We start from the raw sequence: 24,101 nt of genomic DNA on the forward strand, positions 1-24,101 counted from the left end.
GAACTAACAATGTAACAGAAATAATGCTTACCAGGCAGCTAGCTACAGGAAAGGAGATGCAAAGCTTCATGAGACTAAGTTTCCTGATGTCAATGTCTTCGTTGTTGTGATCGATTCTCTACACGTCATTATGACAGAAGGTCTACAATGTTAACACGTAAGTGTGAAAAAAAAAATGTATGCAGTGCCAGTCCTACAAATTATGAATAAATATGAACGGGTCTCTCGAGCTAAAATAAAATTAGAACAGGATCTCATAATTTTTTTAAACAGGGAATACAAATACAGAATCAGATGGATTTAAACAAATAAGGAAAAGTGAAGTAGCTTAGCACAGAATTCAGAAGTAACATAACACACACTACAAACGCACACACAAGTATCTGCGTAAGAAGATAGCCACAGACGGCTAGATGGGATCCAGAAAGTAATCTTCGTCAATATCTTTACAATATCTGAAAATTAATTACATCTCACAAGTTCTACCAGTATCCCTGAGAGTGTCGAAAAGAATCATATCTTCGAATAAGTACTTCGTGACCCAAGGCAAGATAATCGAAATAAAATATGACACACTTAAGCTTGCCACTGTCATGAAGAATTAATCATTACCTTCGTTATAAATAAGTTCGAGTTTTACGTGTATGCAAAATGTATAGATAACAGAAAATGACAACAGCAATTAAATGAAGCTATTCCAAACGCTTTTTACTTTACAGTAAATGTCCGACATATAATTAACGAACTCTCTCATCTATACCACCTCCTAACTGATTGAAGCTATAAAATAAAATGACCAAAGTTAAAAAGGGATACAGAAAACTAATTCAAAGCAAGAATAAGAATGATGTTTAACTGGAAGTCCCGCACAGCCACTGGTTGGTAGTCTGGATAAATATCCACAATCGAGAACTGCCATCAGCCATGAGGTCGGAATGGTACGTAGTAGTCGACTGAAAAGTGGCTGTAAGTCCTAAACGCAGAGCCACAAAGATGTCCCATCTGCAGTTTCAACTGTGATAAGAAACACACAGTTTTGGGTAGAAATGTGGAAGACGCTTGTGAGTTTATGACAACGCCAAACAGGAAATTTATAGCACCAAGAAAACTTCTCCAAACGCTATGAAGTTGTGAGATTTACTTTTAAAAAAAAGTTACACTCCGCCTGAGCAGGCTATGGAAGGCCCTACGGAACCGACCGACCGCCGAGTCATCCTGGGCCTATAGGCGTGACTGGATGCGGATATGAGGGGACATGTGGTCGACACACTGCTCTCACGGCCGTTGTCGGTTTTCGTGACCGGAGCCACTACTTCTCAATTAAGCAGCTCCTCAATTGGACTCAAAAGCGCTGACCCGCACAGTTCCCCTATCCAAGTGCTAGTCACGCCAGACAGAGGTTAACGTCAGTGATCTGATGGGAACCGGTGTTACCGGTGCGGCAAGCCCGTTGGCATCAGATTTACTGAGCTAAGACGAAACAACGTACGTTAACACTAAAAGAAATTAACTGGATAAAAACACAGAAGTAAGGAAGACTAATGTGTACAACTTACAATGGGACTTCACTAATTGGTAAATAAGAAAAAGAACACAGATAATTATATATTTTGGAAAAAACACAATATGGTAAAAAGTGACATAAAAGAAAGGGAACGAACGGGAAGAAGAAGGAAGGAATCACATTAACCTTTACACTTATTAATAAAAAAAATGGTTAAATGGCTCTGAGCACTATGAGACCTAACATCGGCGGTCATCAGTCCCCTAGAACTTAGAGCTACTGAAACCTAACTAACCTAAGGACATCACACACATCCATGCCCGAGGCAGGATTCGAACCTGCGACCGTAGCGGTCGCTCGATTCCAGACTGATGCGCCTAGAACCGCTCGGCCACACCGGCCGGCACATATTAATCGCTATTTCCTAATTTTATATGCAGCATACAGGAAATGACACAATAAAACAACTTGAATGTATGTTTCATGAAGACAAATTACCATTTATCACCGTATAATAGGGGAACTTTCACCATATCACTACGTATTCAGTTCGTGAAACACTTCTTACCTGCAATATTCCTGATTCTGTGCTACGTCGTTCGACAAGATCCCGGTTTTGTTATTTTCGGTGGTAGTTCTCTTGGGTTTTGTTGACCATGAGGATGTGCGTGGTATTCTATGGTGTGACACCGATTTGTCGAGAGCACTCAAGTAGTTTGACAATCTGGAGGCTTTCATGTATTTCACCTGCTACAGATGTTCGAAGAGTTCCTGCTGGTGGCAAATGCGATCACTGTAGACGGATTCTCAGAGAGACGGTATACCCCCGGTAAAAGTTCCTTCTTCTCCGTAGATCTCATCAGTCATATCGGGTTGCTGACGAGGCAGGAACACTAATTTAACGATGTAATACCACTAACACAAGAATATGACTAAAGCTGTGCTGCTTATTGATTCAAAACAACACTACTTCTGTGATTCGAAGCGTACTGGCTGAAGTATCGTGTACGGGAACGATGCATACTCGAAAACTTGCGGAATTAACCCAAATAATGGAAGTCGATCAGAGCAGCAAACGTCTACCGTGACTCTAACAGGACGGCCGTTGCTAGGCAACTGTCTCGTCGAATGAAACAATACGTGCCAGATTCGACTTGATGCAACTCATATTTACTGCTTACATTTTGGAGTGCACTTCATTCCTTTTGGTTCAATAGTAGCCGTCGTGAACAGCAGTGTGTCCGCTCTAAACCTCTGTGTCACTGAAGACAGTAACTGAAATCAACACAATATTTATGTCTGCACTTTGTTCCCAGCGTTAATTCGTAAAACATTCCTACTGGTTAGTTCAACCACTGGTACATTCACAACCTTACTCTTTTAATTCTTACGCTTTAAAAATTTATAAAATCAATTTACACTTTAAGTTTTTAAAAACACCACATTAATTTCTTATGAAATACAATTCAGGGAACTTCTCATTTTTAAAGAATGTACAGTTATTTGAATATTGAAACACTTCCAACTAATTTAGGTCTCTTTCTCTCCATATCTCTCTCTATCTATCTATCTGTCTATCTCTCCTTCTCTCTGTAGACAACCGCGAAACGTTGCCACTGCAAGGTGTCGCAAGGTGCTTTCTGTATCTGTGTCACTTTGGTACTTTTCGGATCACAATAAAAAAAAATTCAGGTTGCTTGTTGCGATTTTAAGCTCCAGTTTGTAGGGTTGCAAGCCCTTACTGGCAGTTGACGAAGGAATGCTTCCGCCAAGTCGTCGTGTTAGCTGAGAAGAGTAGTATACATGATCCAGACAGGATGCACGATGCTTACTATCAGAGAATGTCTAAACATTACCATCATGAGCTCCACAGTAACAATGCACTGCCTCGTAGTCTGTGTTCACAATAAGTTCAAGCGAGCAATGGAAATACCACAGACGAATAACGGAAGTAAATTTGAAGCTTATACGCTTCCATTGTCGCTGAAAAAAGGACGGGAGTTATTATAAAACAGTTTTAAGTTTTTTTATAATTGTTTAACTAATTCATTGTTTTGATTATTTGTGTTTAGTAGAGAAAAGAGATTTTTTTTTTGGCAATTTCAACTAGTTTCTTTCATCTAGTACTTAAAAATACGCCATAAAGGATTCGAGATATCGAGATTTATTGCACGTAATAGTACAAGATGGTTGAGTGTTGTGTTGTATGTTAACACTCAAAATGTTTCTTAGAAAAAGTAAAGGCCTGACACTATCCTTAAGTTCGTGTCTCACAGCTTCCGTAGTGGCGCCGAAATCACAAATGAGGCCGCAACCTAAACCCATTTACTCTTGGCAACGAACTGCGCAAATGACAAATCACGCTACGTACTGCTCCGCATATTTAAATGGAAACGTTTGGTGGTAGGCCCGAATGAACTTTCTGCTCCGCTACAGTATCAGGTCATTCTAAATAAGGATGCAAAGCTTGCTTTGACTCGCGAGACAGGGTTAAATTTCTCAGTACTCTAATGTGAATGAGCAAAGTCCTGTAGCTATCTAAAGACTTTCTAAAAGATTCCGAGGTCCGACCACTCGAATGAGATACGTTTATCGCAAACAGTTCAGTCCAACGCCTCCAATGGGGTACTAGCAGCTCCCGTCGATAATATCCCCAAGAAAGAAATATGACAAGAGTTACAGTTAATAGAAAAGAAAATCATTGGAAGGAGGAACCTCAAATTTCCCGGAGACAAAAGTAATTTATTGGCTCCCACTAAACTTCGACAAGTTTGTCTCATTCAGTGAAACGCCACCGTGCAGTTAGTTACTGGCCCCACGAACTGCCTAAAGGGCACGAGCACGGTCGCGTACAGACAACATTCGCCAGAAACCCGGGAAATACCTACGCAGAACTGCACACTAGCTCACGCGAATCCACTTTCGAGTGTTCGTAGCCTTTCCACACTGGAAAAATAGGTGGCTTGATATCACGTAATCATCAACTAATGACTGCAGGAACACTGTAAAATACTAAGTCTGCTCCAGAGGTCACAGGACATCACCTATCCACGGCGAGGGCTGTCGGCCGACTTCGCTCTTTTCTTGAACTCCAAACTGATGGTTAAAATGATTTAACATTTGGGCTTCCCGGCAATTGGAATCAATAGGAGAATGGCATTTTTACTGACCACTTCCTGCTCCCCCTTATAGCGCTTCGGTAGGGTCCTTCTTACTGTTTGGACTTTCAGAAGTACTCTGCAAATGGTGTTGGAGATCAACACCCTTCAAGGAAATCAGCCTAATCAGCTCCGACAATCACCCACTGAAGAGTAGTAATAAAATGCTTATTCCGGTAAAACAGAAACCAACGCTCTACACCCTGCAATTTAAAACTGGTCGTAGCGGCCCCAGTAGTACACAGGATTAGCACGTAGGTGCGGCTAGGAAGTGACACGTTACAGGCTTTTGACAAGCCGTGTAAAATCAATGAAAATTTTGTAGCGAATGCTATCTGCACGAAAAGCCGTTTCTATATTTTTATTCAAACACTGCGGCAAAATGTGCTAAAGCTGAGTGCAGCAAAACGTTGGTTCACTCCTATTACAGCATTTCTGCGAGTAAACGAATCTGGATTATCAGACTTAGAAGTGACATTGAAAGCTACTGCTACACTGTCCAGTCACATTAATGTTACCACCTGTCTAAAGCCTGATAACTATCTTTTGCAGAGCGTACGTATAGGAAGAGTCAGTGAGGTTCTGCAAGATACTGTCAGAGATGTGGAGCCCCGCCTACTCCAGTGCCACGCTAGATTTCATGGTTGAGGATCTATGGCGCGTACGGCCCGATCGAGGTGGTGTAATATCCACGACTACATTTTACTCAGAATAATTTTCACGATAGGATTGTGTGTGGAATTTGATCGAACATTATCGTGTTATCAGTCAAAAGGACTTCATTGACACTAAAAAAAAAAAAAAAATAATTATTATATGTGTAATAATTTAATCTTCTGTGTCAATAATACCTCAGACAATGTTCATGGAAAATAGACAATGCAAATCACCTTTGGTTATCTGTGATAATTGTAGATCAATGACGCTTCTTCTTCGAACCATTGAACTGGGTGGACGCGATTGGTGTAACACTGAGGTCTGTAAGAAACTGTAATCTTTTGTTACTTAATATTTGCAAAATAGAGTTACTTTGGACGTGAAATGATTTTTTTATTTTTTTCAAAGTTTAATCCATTGTAACTGTCATCCTGTATAAGTGTTAACTTTTCCGCTCAGCTACTAAGGAGCGCAGCCATTGGCGTTAGTGATTTACAGCGCAGTTTATTAGTAAATGGTAGAAAAGTAATAAGAAATTTTCATTGACAATATTTTCAAATGTTAATGCATAATGAGGCTAAAACAAAATGATTTAATATATATTATTTGTTTGCGGTAAAATAGGAGGAGGAGGAGATTAGTGTTTAACGTCCCGTCGACAACGAGGTCATTAGTGACGGAGCGCAAGCTCGGGTGAGGGAAGGATGGGGAAGGAAATCGGCCGTGCCCTTTCAAAGGCACCATCCCGGCATTTGCCTGAAGCGATTTAGGGAAATCACGGAAAACCTAAATCAGGATGGCCGGAGACGGGATTGAACCGTCGTCCTCCCGAACGCGAGTCCAGTGTGCTAACCACTGCGCCACCTCGCTCGGTGGTAAAATAGGATCTGAAGCGACAGTCGATAAGTGATTGTCTCATGTCAGCCGCGATCTTAGTTAAATATTGCAGCGGCAGTTTTTAATAGAAATTTTATCAGACACAAATGTTGTTGGTTATAAATAATTACTATAATAATTGTGGACTCGTGGCTCAGAACCTACTTTGAAAAGACAAATTCAACTTACACTGAATCTTTAAATACAGTGCAAATAGCACGTTACGTTATATAAATTCTTATCTGCTGATGTATGAAGCCTAATTATTTCGCACTACTTTCATGAAATACACTCCTGGAAATGGAAAAAAGAACACATTGACACCGGTGTGTCAGACCCACCATACTTGCTCTGGACACTGCGAGAGGGCTGTACAAGCAATGATCACACGCACGGCACAGCGGACACACCAGGAACCGCGGTGTTGGCCGTCGAATGGCGCTAGCTGCGCAGCATTTGTGCACCGCCGCCGTCAGTGTCAGCCACTTTGCCGTGGCATACGGAGCTCCATCGCAGTCTTTAACACTGGTAGCATGCCGCGACAGCGTGGACGTGAACCGTATGTGCAGTTGACGGACTTTGAGCGAGGGCGTATAGTGGGCATGCGGGAGGCCGGGTGGACGTACCGCCGAATTGCTCAACACGTGGGGCGTGAGGTCTCGACAGTACATCGATGTTGTCGCCAGTGGTCGGCGGAAGGTGCACGTGCCCGTCGACCTGGGACCGGACCGCAGCGACGCACGGATGCACGCCAAGACCGTAGGATCCTACGCAGTGCCGTAGGGGACCGCACCGCCACTTCCCAGCAAATTAGGGACACTGTTGCTCCTGGGGTAACGGCGAGGACCATTCGCAACCGTCTCCATGAAGCTGGGCTACGGTCCCGCACACCGTTAGGCCGTCTTCCGCTCACGCCCCAACATCGTGCAGCCCGCCTCCAGTGGTGTCGCGACAGGCGTGAATGGAGGGACGAATGGAGACGTGTCGTCTTCAGCGATGAGAGTCGCTTCTGCCTTGGTGCCAATGATGGTCGTATGCGTGTTTGGCGCCGTGCAGGTGAGCGCCACAATCAGGACTGCATACGACCGAGGCACACAGGGCCAACACCCGGCATCATGATGTGGGGAGCGATCTCCTACACTGGCCGTACACCACTGGTGATCGTCGAGGGGACACTGAATAGTGCACGGTACATCCAAACCGTCATCGAACCCATCGTTCTACCATTCCTAGACCGGCAAGGGAACTTGCTGTTCCAACAGGACAATGCACGTCCGCATGTATCCCGTGCCACCCAACGTGCTCTAGAAGGTGTAAGTCAACTACCCTGGCCAGCAAGATCTCCGGATCTGTCCCCCATTGAGCATGTTTGGGACTGGATGAAGCGTCGTCTCACGCGGTCTGCACGTCCAGCACGAACGCTGGTCCAACTGAGGCGCCAGGTGGAAGTGGCATGGCAAGCCGTTCCACAGGACTACATCCAGCATCTCTACGATCGTCTCCATGGGAGAATAGCAGCCTGCATTGCTGCGAAAGGTGGATATACACTGTACTAGTGCCGACATTGTGCATGCTCTGTTGCCTGTGTCTATGTGCCTGTGGTTCTGTCAGTGTGATCATGTGATGTATCTGACCCCAGAAATGTGTCAATAAAGTTTCCCCTTCCTGGGACAATGAATTCACGGTGTTCTTATTTCAGTTTCCAGGAGTGTACTTTAACAGGTAAGATACGTCAGTGTTGTGCGCTTATGGTATTCTGTGACAAACTGTTCATTTTGCTAACGAGAAGTGCTTTCACCTCATATAACAGTAGCATTCAATTTGATAAAAGATCTGTAATTTACTGCCATTTACACTACTTCACAGACAACATTGCTACAGAAATCTCAGTTTTAGGTTTCTTTAGCAAAGTGACGATTAATAGCAATGTTGAGATCAAACGACTTGTTACGTTGATAATGGGTAACTGGTTTTATTGGTGATCTTGCTGAAATAGAACAACACATAATCAAGCCACTAATACTGAGTTTGGTGGTCGGCGGAGTACAGTGCACTCATCTTTGTACTCTTCGAACCACGCACTTACACTGCGAGCTGCATGACACGTTGCATTGTCAGGCTGGTAGTTGTCATCCTGCAGTGGAAACACAAACTAACAGCAGAATGACGCGATCATCCAGGGAATGCCACGAAAACATTCTCCAGACCAAAAGGCTCCTTCCACCTGTCTTGACTCTTCCACAGTTTCTATATGGTGTACTCTTTCAGATGTTTCATGCCGTTCACAACAACGGCCATCTTTCCGATGGAGTATAAAGCGTGATAAATCTGAAAAGGCCACCTGTCACCACTCAGTGGACGTCCAGTTGTCGTAATGCCGTGCAAACTCCACCCATCGTCGCCGATCAACGGCAATCAGCATAGGTGCATGAAACATGCGCCTGCTGTGGACGCCCATACGCAGCAACGTTCGCTGAACCGACGTTAAGGAGACATCGCTGGGAGCTCCTTGGTTTATCTGGGTGGTCAGTTGCTCAACAGTTGCACGTCTTTTCACCCATACACATCAGCAGAGCCGTCGTTTACCCCCGCCATCTACGGCTCGTGATGCACCCCCAACTATTTTAACCATTGCGGCACGCGTACAGCTTACAAACTTATCTGTTTCGGAAATGCTTCCACCCTTGGGCAGAAAGCCAATGATCATGCCCTTCTCGTCGTAAGCTAAACGTCTCCGTGTCAGCATAATGGCAACGACTGCACGGTTTTCTGCGTCCACCGACAAACTCTATCTACCGTCTACTGCTAGCTCTGCTACCCACAGTCTGCGAATGGTTGTTTCACATTGAAGTCGAACATAGGTGGGGGTCACATTGAGGTCACTGGACCGTGTACGTGTTGTGATTAAAACTTGGTGGATGGCAAGTTATGACTCCGGTATTAACGCCCTGAAGCTTTTCCCCTTTGTATGAAACTTGTCCCTCGAACCAACAACGGGGCGTGAGTCGTGCTTGGGTAGCTCAGTTGGTAGAGCACTTGCCCGCGAAAGGCAAAGGTCCCGAGTTCGAGTCTCGGTCCGGCACACAGTTTTAATCTACCAGGAAGTTTCATATCAGCGCACACTCCACTGCAGAGTGAAAATCTCATTCTGGAAACAACCAAGAAATCTGACTTCAATTAATGAAATATCAGGTAGTAACCAGAGCTTCATAGTACAAGGAGACATATAAAGGGGCCCCACGGTCTTCAGCCTTTCTAATACACTCTATCAGCATAAATGCATCTCTCCTTGCAATAAAGACGTGTGATGTATTTCTAAATTTTGTTTGTCTTAATACCTAACAGCAAGAAAAGTATTCACGGAAATGCAAAGTCTCTGTGAATTCATTGCTGCAGCAGTTGTCTTGACAATCTCTGCTACACGCACTTACATTGTTTGCTGAAAACTGCATACGAAAGAAGGAAGGTTATGTCAGCTGAAGGCAATTTTATTTCAGCTACGTTGTGCTCGCGCATGCTACTAGCATAAACGAAGGATAAGTGAAAATATGTAATAATGAACATGAAAAGTCCAAGATTGAAAAATAGCTCAAACAGGAACATAATTGGCGGGAGATTTTAAATTACCGTCAGTTACTATTCCGAAACAGCAGACACAAATGTCCTCTCATGGACTACTTGGGTGTTAAGTATACCACATTCACAAAAACAAAATGACCCCGTAAGCTATCCAATCGGCATAATACTATCTATAGAGTGGGAAAATAACGAGAAGACGTTCTACATTCTCACATAACTTAACTGAAAAATAAATATTGATCCTCACGTATTCAAAGAGAGGCGCGATCTCGACAAAGACTAATCTTGCTGACGTGGATACACAATTGCAAAATAGTGTCCCGCAACAGCGCCTGAAATATTATGTAATATAGAATTACGCCAATGCAACAAAAGCGAGCGCCGACCTCACCAATAATCCTAGATCTTTCAGATCACACCCAAACCTTCAGAGGCCAGACACTAACATTGGTACCAAACGTTTATTGTCGAAAGAGCATCAACGAAAACACCGATTTAATTCATACTGTGTGCTGTCGTCCAGTAGAACATACATAAACGGTAATTAATAGTATCGCCACAGCTGCGGAGCACAGGACAAGCCTATTTGTGAGAGACTAGACCTACCGCCACCACGGTAGCTCAGCATGTGCGGTCAGAGAGTTAGCTGCCCTTTGTAATAACTGAGTGAAAGGATCAGCGACGAACTTGAAGGGATGTCACGTGACGTTTGCCCCGAACAAATGCAACGAACAAAATAAGCCAAAAGAAATGCGTGAGTCAGAAGATGGAGCGTCCGGTCTTCGTACCAAAGGTCCCGCATTGATACCCAGCTGATGACAATTTTTCTTTAACTGTTTACTCGTCTAACTGTTACAAGGAAGAACATTTTCCTGACAAGTAAAAGGATTTTTCGGTGTTTGTAGCAATGTTCTTTTGGCATTCTGTTTTCGGTCCATTAGTTGAACGTTCTGTTCAAATGGTTCAAATGGCTCTGAGCACTATGGGAATTAACTGCTGAGGCCATCAGTCCCCTAGAACTTAGAACTACTTAAACCTAACTAACCTAAGGACATCACACACATCCATGCCCGAGGCAGGATTCGAACCCGCGACCGTAGCGGTCTTGTGGTTCCAGACTGTAGCGCCTAGAACCGCTCGGGCACCACCGGCCGGCTGAACGTTGTGTACTTATTATTAATCTTCTTATTTTATTTATTATTAATTATTATTATTACTATGACTTCCGTGCGTGTGATGCAATTGTTTCTTTATTTTAGTGGTCTGATTGTATATTCTGTGTAACTGCAAATGTACTCTACAGGCTTACCACTTTCAAAGAACGAAGCAAAAGCAGACTGCCAAGAGAACATTGCTGTAAAGTCCTTTTACATGTCATAATGATGTTGGGACATATAACAATTTCACGCATAATGCAGTAAAAAAATTGTCGTAGTTTTGGTTTGAATCGGGCAGGATTTAACGGTCTACCAATTTCCATGCGGAAGCGACGAGTGTCAGGACTTTGATATGCTCTGTAGTTCTGATGTTACTTTTATTATTGTTTACGCCCGTTCTGCGGGACGATAGCACAGAGTACAAAGTAAATCGGAGTTTCGGTTGACACCCCTTCGACGTACAGCGTTTGGTACCGATCTGAATGTCTGACATCTGGAGTTTTGGTCAATTCCACTTACAAGATAAAATTCTGTGCTTTAAAAATCGTCTGCAGACAGTACGATGTAAACAGTACCCACGCAGACCAAGTGAAGAGGAGTAATAGTGCTCTATTCAGACACACGCTCGTCTACCAAAGTCAAAACCTGGTGATCAACAACATGATTGGCTGATAAGGCTATGTCCTCGAAGTTCCGCACGAAGACATGCTTCTCTCTATTCACACAAAGATAAGACTTCTCTATCAGACGAAAGTATGCACTAAAAGCCTTTGGATCATGCGAGTGTTTCGTAACTCGTGCACTGATACATAGCGCGAAAGACGTTTGTAGCAGATAGCTTCCAACGTTTAACACAAGTTGTGGGTTTTTATTACAGAAGATGCTCTATGAACATCTACCTATAGCTGCACTCATCCCCTCACTAGATGTCTAGTGTGGTTGAGGTAGCGCAGTGAATAACGCACTGCACCCGCATTCGGAAAGAATGCACCGTCCAGATTTACAGTTCGCGTGGTTTGTTAAATGGCAGGATGGTTCCACTGAAAAGGGTACGCCTGATTCCTCATCATTGTTGTCCCAAGAAAGATTATTATCTGTCTCCAAGCTCTCGTCATAAATGAGGCACTAAGCGCTAATCTTCTTTACTTCGAATGCCATTAACAAAGTAGTTGTTCTCTTAAAAGGGCGCAATACTTTTGATACCTCGGTAGAAAAAGCTACGATTGTTATGTATATTTGGTCTTTCGTATACTACCAATTCTCATAAATCTCATCTCTGTATTTTCGAACGAAACCAGAATACTGCGTTGGACATGATGCGATTCATTTGACTCATGCTACGTAGTAATAGAGAATGATTATTTTAATACACAGATTTCATGTTTTCGTCCTTGAGTATTCATGTGTGGGCCACCGTTGCACATCTTAAAATATGAATCTGCTGCTTTTCCCTTCGAAGTAGGTACCACAGTAATTTGGACGTTACGGTTATCCGAGGTGTGTGGCATAAAAATGAAATTAATAACCGTTATCTCGTTACAGAGAATCTATTAGCGTACTTTCTTGCGCAGCTCATGTGTCAGAACAGTTTCCCACCATCAATCATCTGAGCTGTGGAAACAAAAGACGTCAGTGAATGCGGAACGATCCACGATTTCCTACTTAGCCTGAGTCACGGTGCGGACTAAGAAGAGCGGTCGGGGAACATCAAATGTACATACGCCTGCTTTCTCTTATTTCTCTCTCTCTCTCTTTTTTTCTCGTTTCCCGATCTCTTCTTAAAGTCTACTAATTTATCCGTCAAGTACCGGCGGCCGGCCGCGAGTTTTTCCGTCGGAGAATTTAGTCATTAGTCGGGCCGGGCAGCGCACGCACCTGCCGCCCACCTGCCAAACCCCGGCCGGTGCGGAGCGCCGCCGCAGAGCCTCGGGCGGTGTCCGGTACCTGAGACGTGGACAACGGCTGCCCGTAGTCCTAGGTCCGCAACACTTCCCTGCTGCACTCGCTAGATTGCGGCTGAGCTACAAACGTGTTTCAGTATCATTCTGCATTGAACCAACAAAATTATGACAAAAAGTGTCCAAATTCAGTCTCTAGTTCACTTTCTTTATTTCCATATGACCGGTTTCGGACCAGCTGACCATCTTCATATCTTCTAATTACAGTTATCGGAGATTAAAAATGGCTTAAACCTAAATTTAGAAAACTTCAACGTTCTTGAAAAGCTAGCTATAGTAGAAAACTCTGCAACGTACCATTACTTACAGCTATAGAGTAACTTCGATTTTACAAAGACTAGGTGAAGGAACTTACCCCCCTTCTTGCAGCGGTGTACCGTAGTTCTCTAGAAGAGCGTAGCGTTCCAAAGGATTGGAAAAGGCCACACGTCATTCCCGTTTTCAAGAAGGGATGTCGAACAGATGTGCAGAACTATAAACCTATATCTCTAACGTCGATCAGTTGTAGAATTTTGGAACACGTATTATGTTCGAGTATAATGACTTTTTTGGAGACTAGAAATGAAAAAGACGATCGCGTGAAAACCAGCTCACGCTATTCGTCCACGAGACTCAGAGGGCTATAGACACGGGTTCCCAAATAGATGACTTCCGTAAGGCGTTCGATACAGTTCCTCACAGTCGTTTAATGAATAAAGTAAGAGCATATGGACTATCACACCAATTCTGTGATTGGATTGGAGATTTCCTAGATAACAGAAAGCAGCATGTCATTCTCAATAGAGAGAAGTCTTCCGAAGTAAGAGTGATTTCAGGTGTGCCGCAGGGGAGTGTCGTAGGACCGTTGCTATTCACAGTATACATAAATGACCTTGTGGATAACATCGGAAATTCACTGAGGCTTTTTGCGGATGATGCTGTAGTATATCGAGAGGTTGTAACGATGGAAAATTGTACTGAAATGCTGGAGGATCTGCAACGAATTGACACATAGTACACGGAATGGCAATTGAATCTCAATGTAGACAAGTGTAATGTACTGCGAGTACATAGAAAGAAAGATCCTTTATCATTTAGCTACAATATAGCAGGTCAGCAACTGGAAGCAGTTAATTCCATAAATTATATGGGAGTAGGCATTAGGAATGATTTAAAATGGAATGACCATATAAAGTTGATCGTCGGTAAAGCAGATGGCAGACTGAGATTCATTGGAAGAATCCTAAGGAAATGCAATCCGAAAACAAACGAAGTAAGTTAAAGTACACTTGTTCGCCCACTGCTTGAATACCGCTCACTGGTGTGGGATCCGTACCAAATAGGGTTGGTAGAAGAGATACAGAAGATGCAACGGAGATCAGCGCGCTTCGTTACAGGATCATTTAGTAACCGGAAAAGCGTTACGGAGATGATAGATAAACTCCAGTGGAAGACTCTGCAGGAGAGACACTCAGTATCTTGGTATGCGCTTTTGTTGAAGTTTCGAGAACATACCTTCACCGAGGAGTCAAGCAGTATATTGCTCCCTCATACCTACATCTCGCGAAGAGACCATAAGGATAAAATTAGAGAGATCAGAGCCCACACAGAGGCATACCGATAATCTTTCTTTCCACGAACAATACGAGACTGGAATAGAAGGGAGAACCGATAGAGGTACTCAAAGTACCCTCCGCCACACATCATCAGGTGCCTTGCGGAGTGTGGATGTAGATGTAGATGTAGATGTGGAACTGACCGTTCACTGTCATAACTAGCCATACACAACCCAGCTGCGGCTTTATACTCTCTTTTTCAGGAACCTGATTGATGCAACACAGTGTCGAAAGGCGCCCTCTACTTGTAGAGAGTGGACTGATGTTATTCATAAGGAATGCTCCCAAGTATAGCATGAAACACTAAAATGGAATTTAAAAGCATTTCGAAATGCGATACAAGGAACACTGCAGTAACAATAATCGGACAGCATTTGGAGCGTATGTGAAAGATAGTAAACATGAGGTTAACACAATAAATTAGCAACTGCTAGACAGAGCTCCGAATAGTTTTTATTGGAATGTGGTGGAGCAACTGGAAATTTACGCACACCAAGCGAGAGACCTAAAGAAACTACTTAATGAGCAAAGTGACTTTTTGCATAGTAACTACTAAGAAATTTCAAAGACTTCATATATCCTGCCAAACATCAGCCGACACGGCCCTCAGCACACTGTCGGCAGCGTATTCGACACGGCAGAGGAAAATTCTGCGTGGCGCGGTCTTGGGTACGGCGCAGTTGTAACTCTACGAATTCCAAATACGAGGAACACAAGAGAACATAGAAACTTTGTATACCTCTTTTAAAGTTTAGTGATATCAAGGTCCCGATTTTTATATGTTTTTACATATTTATGCTTTGGAACGTTTCTAAGTATAAATTATTTCAGTCCATAGAGGGTACTCTGAAACGCTTTTGGCCCTGTGACTGCCCAATGGAAGGAGGAGAAGATATTCTTGCAATATTTTAAAGCTCTTTGGAAGTTTAGTAATAATAATGGCCTCAGAGATCTTTCATTTCTTGCATTTAGGAACATCTTTTATGTGTTACATTAGTCCACAGACGGCACTTTCGACCGCCGGAAACTTTGCGCTACTTAGGATCACTAAAAAATTATTTTTAAAAAGTTTTGTTAATTGTTTTATAAAGTTCTTTAAAAATACTTTAATGCTAGTAAATTGCACATCAGTGTTTTACGTTATACTTATTAGCATTTGTTATGAAATAAATCAGTCCGCTCTGCCAACAGATGGTGCTTTTCTGCGCTGTAGGTGTTGCGCCATTGCGCCTATCAGGTTTCTTAATATATATATATACATATATATATATATATATATATATATATATATATATATATCTGGGTTGTATATGGCTACTTATTACAGTGAACTCTCAGTCCCACGTTTGACAGGTTACTCTGTTACTGCAACAAACGCTATGTCGCACAATTTTGTGCTATAACTAATTTCTTAAGAATCTCGAAGATTTCTAAACTTAAATTTTAAATCATTTAATTTTAAACCATTTATAATTTTCACCAATAAATGTCATTGAAGAATGTTTTTGTAATAGTTCTGAAGACAGGCAGTTGGCCCGTAAACGGTCACATGTAAGTAAAGGAAAGCAATCTAGAGACTGAACTTGGACACTTCTTCATAAGTAACGATTATGGTAACTGCGTGAAGACGAATACATCTAGTTTTGATAAAATTATACGACGCTATGTCCAAATGGTACTTCGCAAAGGAAAAATGCTATTGTAAGCGAAGAACATAAAAAAAACCTTTCTAGCTAGGTGGCTGCCCTTCCAGGTCTTCCATCTAACTATGCCATATGGATCAACTATTTTAATATAGCTGCTAATTTGGCTCTCATAACTTGACACGTCTACAATTTCTCATATCTACGAATAATTTTATCACTGCTTCCTGTACCGACTGATGTAAATATGCTTCCTCTCCTACTCTAGTCCAGACACCCAGTTGATGGACATGAATCATTAATTCAAAGGTGATGTTTGTTATATGAGCATTAGGCCAAGATTAGCATTGATGCCCGTCTCATAAAACCAATGCCAAAATCCCTTTATTCTGGCCATGGAATTGGTATCTTAGCAAAAACAGCTGTTTCAGTTGTGTGAAACTCACAAATATTATTTTATTTGTCCATGTACAGAAATGGTGCTACTTCTATCCTTTTTGCGTCGATGCAGTAACACAATTTGTTACGATCGATTTTCTTTTTAATTGCTGGGCAGGCACTCATATGGCGAGAGGTGGGAATAGGTAATGCACAAGGAACACAGTCGAGAATGATAGTTTTAATAGCCCAGGTTATACAGCATGGAGAGGCGGAATGTTGCATGAGCGTACTACCATCCAAACATCTGGTTACGGTATACTCAGTAGCCAACGTTACTGTTACACTTGGCACTTTTCTGCTTTATAACTCTGTAGATGTCTGTGTATGTGTGCATGTGTGTGTATATAGTGTAAATGCACGAAACTAATTACTGAAAAATGTGACTACTTAAGACCTGCAGTCGTGTGAACAGTGGTGTTTTTCCTGGCGTCACAGTGGACAGTTTTCAACAACTCAAAAGTACTTAAAATAAAACCAATAAAATTAGGCATTAAATTAAATAATAAATTTTTGTCTGAAGAAATTATCCAAATTACTTTCATAAAAGTCCACTTCTGATTGACATAGCTAACTTGCGAAACAAAACTCGCAATACAGAAAATGTTTCACACACGAATATACCACACTGGTCTCCGAAACTGCTTTGATTAACAAGAAAATAACTTCAGCTGAATGTAAGCTGTCTGCCACTGGTTAACTGTGTAATGACGTAATTCTGTATGTGTAGTGTGACAGTATGACTAAATGGCACTGAATTTCTCTTGCACTTAACTCAATGTAGAGTACAGCAAGCTGCACCGCAGTAAAGCTGAATTAAAATGGTAAACTAAAAAGATATTCAAAAGCGTGTGTACCACCACGTACAATGCCGACACAGGCAATATAGAATTTCGTGCTTGGGTATAATTTTGGGTTTTAATGCTCTATAAATAATTTTTCTGCAACAGTTCCAAACGAAGAATTACTTTATAACTTCACTTTCAAGATCGTGAACAACGTTGACTTATACAAAAATAGCTGGGTTCAGAAACAATTCTAAGTGATTAATTATTAAAAAATTTACCAAAAAAGATTAATCTACCCGAAATTATCCCGCGCAAGTATGCAAACCTGCGGATTTACCTTGAATCACACTTCTACACAAAACTCTTTTCAGAACAAATAAATACTCTCATCATCATCTTAGTCAATCATTTCCAGAAAATATATTTTCAGTACTATAAGCTCAAGTCCACATAAAAATTTCCTAACCTTTCAGCTCCACGGCTGCTTTCTACACGCTTCGACTAATAATAATAATTATAATAATAATAATGTCTCTCTCTCTCTCTCTCTCTCTCTCTCTCTCTCTCTTTCTCTCTCTCTCTCTGAGCGTCCACTAGCAGATAGTGTGTAATAACGTAACCAAAGATTACACATCAGCATTGCTTGCTCTCAGGAACATGCATATCGATATATGAAAGTATTTAATAATTCTGTCATAACCAAGATGACATGCACATCGCACATACTGTACCCATTCCCCATTTGTGTCCTTTCAGGGGTACATGCGGCCGTGACTTCATTTTTATGGGTCTTTATGAACGAAACCATCGAGGAGTGCCGGTGAAGGAGATCTTCGAATGAGAGGATATTCGGCGAACAGACTGACCTTCCAGTTCACCCGACTCACATCCCATCGAGCACACGCGAGGTTTGTCAGAGAGAAGTATCGAAGCACGTGCTCATGTCCCAACGACCTTCTAGCAGTTATCAACCACGCTGATGTTGGAATGGAACGCTTTACCGCAACAACTCCTTACCAACCTTGTGACCATCATGGGAGCAGACTGTAAGGCATACATTACCGTTCTTTATGATTACACATCCTATTAAGTCCCATGTCTCGCCTTTTGTAATGTCGAGGGGACCATCACAAATCGAAGTGACGCCAGTGCAATGGTCTCTGAATAAACGTGCTATTTCTGTGCGTGTCGCTGTGTAATTGTTTCAGCTACTTTCTGTACTATAAGGTAGCAGTTGTATGACCCGAGTTTCGTCGAACTACACTCACGCTTATAAATTAAGGATAATGCTGATACATGGTAAAACAACGTTCTGGTGAGCGGTTTGAGGGGTTTAAATCACCTCGGGGTATGACCATGCGGTGCATTTGACCTGCGGTCGTCGCACGGTGGCGCTGGCAACAGTCCACATACGCAAAGGTCTGTTGTTGTATGTCAGAGTACGGTGCAGCGAGCAAGTGTGCAGACGTTTTCAGACGAGCTAAAGGTGACTGAGTGGTGAAAATGGCTCAAAGAACACATGTTGATGACGTTATGAGGGGTAGAATACTAGGGCGACTGGAGGCCGGTCAAACAAAGCAGGTCGTAGAACGGGCCCTCTGTGTGCCACAAAGTGTGATCTCATGATTATGGCAACGGTTCCAGCAGACAGGAAACGGGTCCAGGTGCTACAGTACGGGACGTCCACAGTGTACAACACCACAAGAAGTTCGATATCTCACCACCAGTGCCTGCAGACGGCCACGGAGTACTGCAGGTAGCCCTGCTCGGGACCTTACGGCAGCCACAGGAACAGTTGTCTCCAGACACACAGTCTACAGACGACTGAACAGACATGGTTTATTCGCCCGGAGACCTGCAAGGTGCATTCCGCTGACCCTGGTCACAGGAGAGCCCGTAAAGCCTGGTGTCAAGAACGCAGTACATGGTCATTGGAACAGTGGTCCCAGGTTATGTTCACGGACGAGTCCAGGTATAGTCTGAACAGTGTTTCTCGCCGGGTTTTCATCTGGCGTGAACCAGAAACCAGATACCAACCCCTTAATGTCCTTGAAAGGGACCTGTATGGAGGTCGTGGGTTGATGGTGTGGGGTGGGATTATGATTGGTGCACGTACACTGCTGCATATCTTTGACAGAGGGACTATAACAGGTCAGGTGAATCGGGACGTCATTTTGCACCAGTATGTCTGCCTTTTCCGGCCACCTTCCTCCTGACGGATGATAACGCACGGCCCCACCGAGCTGCCATCGTGTAGGAGTACCCTGAAACAGAAGATATCAGGCGAATGGAGGGGCCTGCCTGTTCTCTAGACCTAAACCCCATCGAGCACGTCTGGGATGCTCTCGGTGGACGTATCGCTGCTCGTCTTCGCACCCGTACGACAGTTCAGGAGCTCAGACAGGCACTGGTGCAAGAATGGGAGGCTGTACCCTAGCAGCTGTTCGACCACCTGATACAGAGTATGCCAACCAGTTGTGCGGCCTGTGTATGTGTGCATGGTGATTATATCCTATACTGATGTCGGGGTACATGCACAGTAAACAGTGGCGTTTTGTAGCACATGTGTTTCGGGACGGTTTTCTCAACTTATCACCAATACCGTGGACTTACAGATCCGTGTCGTGTGTGTTCCCTATGTGCCTATGCTATTAGCGCCAGTTTTGTGTAATGCCACGTTGTGTGGCACCACATTCTGCAATTATCCTTCATTCATGAGCATGAGTGTAGTCTACTTGGCAGTGACACATCATACGAATGTTTCTTTCGCCCTAAAGTTTCCCATTCCAGTGTAGTTAGCATTTCGGAAGAACTGCGCAAAGTAGGTGGGAGCAACGCCATCTACATTCAGTGTGAATGGAAATCGCATTTGAACGTTAAGTTCTTGTCAGCAGATGTGTTTCAGCTTTCGTAAGAAAGGCCATGTCGAGCCCATCGAGGCCTCATTTTGAAGTTCAATAATTTTTCTGCTCGGGTTCGTTGGGATCCTTCGACTGTCAACCTGTAACGCCGGAAATGCTATCCTCCTATTTCCATCTGCTGCACTATAAATTCTTTTTCTTTATTTTGTTACCTGAAGATATGACATTTCTGTGTCTTTATATATTGTAATTATATATATATATATATGCATTTATGTTGGTTTGTTTTGTGAATATTATTTGTATTTATACGCTGGTTCTGGCCTAGGGAAAACTATGCTATCGAACGAATACATCGATAGGTCGTGTGGAGAACAAAAGTGTTTAGGATCTTTGATAGTGTTAACTCTGTCGCGTGGAGCGCGAGCAGAGCAGAGTCTGCCTGGAATAGCGAGTGGAGCAGGTGTGTTGTGTGACGCTCCCGCGAGTTGCCGCGCTTTCGGGGATTGGCAGCATCTAATTGCGCTCGACTTGCTATGATAGTTTCTGACACGGTGTCGCCGACGGGAAGCATTAGCTGGCGCACATCAAGAGCCCGTTTCGCCTGGTGACCGTGTCGAGAAGGAGGCGCGCCAACATCCAGCTTCTGCAACAGCGACGGCCGAGAATGAGTGACTGTCGCCACCTCCTCGATCAACCAACAAGCATGTAGAGTTTTAGAACTGTATGGCAGACCTCAGCTTTTAAAACTGTTCAAATCATAAAATTACAGCAACGTAGCATGAACCTTTGTTGCTCATTGTCCCAATTGCATTACCAAGCAGGGTCCCTTCCTTTTCCGGAATGAACCCGAGTGTCGTTGAAATTCAAACGCCAGCATTAAAGCAATATTATTCTGTTTCACTGCTTTAATTTCAAAGTTCAGTTAAAGCATTAGCTGGCTACAATATTTAGATTACACAAGCACAAATTATGAGTGCGAGTTTTGTTACCATATTTTAGCTTACCTGTGACTACAGCTCAGCTTGGTACGTACTAAATTTTACTATTGTTAATTGTTCAGAATCATTTAATTCAAGTTCAAAGTTAAATCTCTTATTTCTAAACTGCGTAGATTCAAGTAGCTTTTGAAATGATTGTTGAGGTAGTCCAAGACTAACCGTATTTTACTGAATTTCGATGTGCTTCAGAAAGAAAGCTCACTATTAACTTCAGTCACTAAATTAACTTTCGATTTTCCGGTTTTATTAATTCTTTTGCTAAATTAAGTCAGAGTGTAGCGAAATTTATTACTTCTGACAAACTTTCAGTTTTCACACTACACGTGTCAACCTTCAGTTGCCATACTTCTAGTGCTAATTATATGTGTAATAACCTTTCGCCGGCCGGTGTGGCCGTGCGGTTAAAGGCGCTTCAGTCTGGAACCGCTTGACCGCTACGGTCGCAGGTTCGAATCCTGCCTCGGGCATGGATGTGTGTGATGTCCTTAGGTTAGTTAGGTTTAATTAGTTCTAAGTTCTAGGCGACTGATGACCTCAGAAGTTGAGTCGCATAGTGCTCAGAGCCATTTTGAGCCAATAACCTTTCTTTTTCAGTTACTATAGTAATTGTCCTTAGGACTGGCGACCGTAATTTCCCCCAAATCTCAAATATCTAATTACCGCTAGTTAATTGTTAACCTAACGGCCACACATTTACTTTCTTTATTAACTTTACCCCTTTTCAAAATTAATTTCCACCAGTTTCATTTGCATTTTTCCTTTCTGTAGTGTTGGCAGAAGTGCCAACACTGGGTTGCTAGAGGAGGCCGAAATGCACGCGTTTAATTACACGCTGACTGGCGTGAGGTCTGGAACAGGACAATATCTTGAGAATTGCAAATAAAGTACGTAGTTGATATAACACTTAACTTTAATCCACAATTGTAGAACATCGCTCTTGATGATACATGCTTCACGTTATAATTGTCAATTGAATACGGCGCCTTGCTAGGTCGTAGCAAATATAGCTGAAGGCTATGCTAACTATCGTCTCGGCAAATGAGAGCGTATTTGTCAGTGAACCATTGCTATGAACGTCGGCTGTACAACTGGGGCGAGTGCTAGTAAGTCTCTCTACACCTGCCGTGTGGTGGCGCTCGGTCTGCTATCACTGACAGTGGCGACACGCGGGTCCGGCGTATACTAGTGGACCGCGGCCGATTTAAAGGCTACCACCTAGCAAGTGTGGTGTCTGGCGGTGACACCACACTTTCATTCAGATGTAACCCTTTCCTACCTCTTTACCGACAAATTAACTTCGGTGACGATTGCTTTTCCCAAATTTCCATTAGGTACACGCGGTTTAATTTTTCACTGTCATTAAGGTCGATAAGTGAGGGGGAGGTTACAAACCGAATATACAGTCAGTGGATTCAGAAGGGCCAAACTCAGCACCGTGCGGGATATCAAGGGGCTCACGCGACTAGTGCCCGAGAGGGCAGAGGTATCGTTCTCTCCAGCGTTCAGAATCGTACATCTAGGCCACTTGTCTTGAATCAGGAAATGAGCTTGTTTGCAGCAAGACCCACACGAACAATGCGAAGGCATTTGGGGTACCAAGGACTGCCAGTACGGCGCCTATAGACTATAGTTTCCCCTTCCAGTGACTCGGCAGCTGAGACAGACACGCCAATGTGGCTCTTGTTGCCCGTGCTGTAGGCGCAGAGGGTGTTCGACTGTTGCCCTGATCTTCGCGTTCTCCAAATCTCTCGCCATTTGAAAACATGTAGTCATGGATTGCCAAGTGACTGGTACTTCACCACTCATATGCCGATACGACTGATGAAGGTGAAGAAGCATGAAATGACATACCTGTAACTCTTACCAAAGATTAGTGCGACTGTGGCGGGCTACAGACACGACTGCTACCAGGTGAGAGCTCTATGTACTACATTTCATACGTTTTACATCCTCAGTCACCTACAAATCGAATCATGTACTCCTCCTTCTACACTCCTTACGTAGAATGACCAAAATACTTATACCTGCGCCGACGAAACATTGCATTTGACAGTTCGCGTTATCACCAAGGCAAACAATTAACTGGTCACTGATGATACCTTCCATTGTCTGTGCTTCTCGAATAGGTTTTCAGCGTGCTCAACCTTTTTCCTCCACGAGGCAGAATGCACAGTTGCAAAACCTTCACGCAACAGCCTTTCCACCTCTGTTATTGCAAAGGACTTGGTATATTGTTCCTTACATGCGTCTTCACATCACTGCATACCAACTCAACGGGGTTGAAATTGCAGTGATATAGTGGCAAACGTATTACAGTATGATTCTGCTCCTTGACGTCGTAGATCTATTTTCTTTAACAAGCGTATATAAAAGAAGCTTCGTCATGCTCATATCCGCAGCAATATTTCGCGCCTGTAACCACTGCACCATAACTTCTTTGCGATCGTTTGTGGTCGGGACTTTGTTTCAGTATCGCTGAATGGCATGGAGCGTTGCTCACTACATATGTTGTAGGGACAGAAAATTGTTTTAAAAGGTTCGTGAACCACTCGACAGATCGTGTGTAGTACATGTCTTCTTGACAATCAGCTGTTTTTTTGAACAGGAAATCTAAAAGTGCCTCAGGAACAAAACCTGCATGCACCACAATTACTCTAGCTCTTCTTCCCGTCGCCTGGTGACCGCTGCTGATTGGAGTGTCGTCCGTTCAGCATTTATTGACAGCTTACACGGCATTAACGCACGTTCCTTCTAGCTATATTATCGAATGAGTGTCTTTGCCCACAATTTTATGCAGGAATATGCTTTGAGTCGTCACAATATGCACCTCTTCTAGCAGGACTTTGCATCTGTCTATTGCTCTTTAACGGAAACCCATACTTTTTA

The sequence above is a fragment of the Schistocerca serialis genome, chromosome 4 (genome assembly GCF_023864345.2).
Source record: "Schistocerca serialis cubense isolate TAMUIC-IGC-003099 chromosome 4, iqSchSeri2.2, whole genome shotgun sequence".
Lineage (NCBI taxonomy): Eukaryota > Metazoa > Arthropoda > Insecta > Orthoptera > Acrididae > Schistocerca > Schistocerca serialis.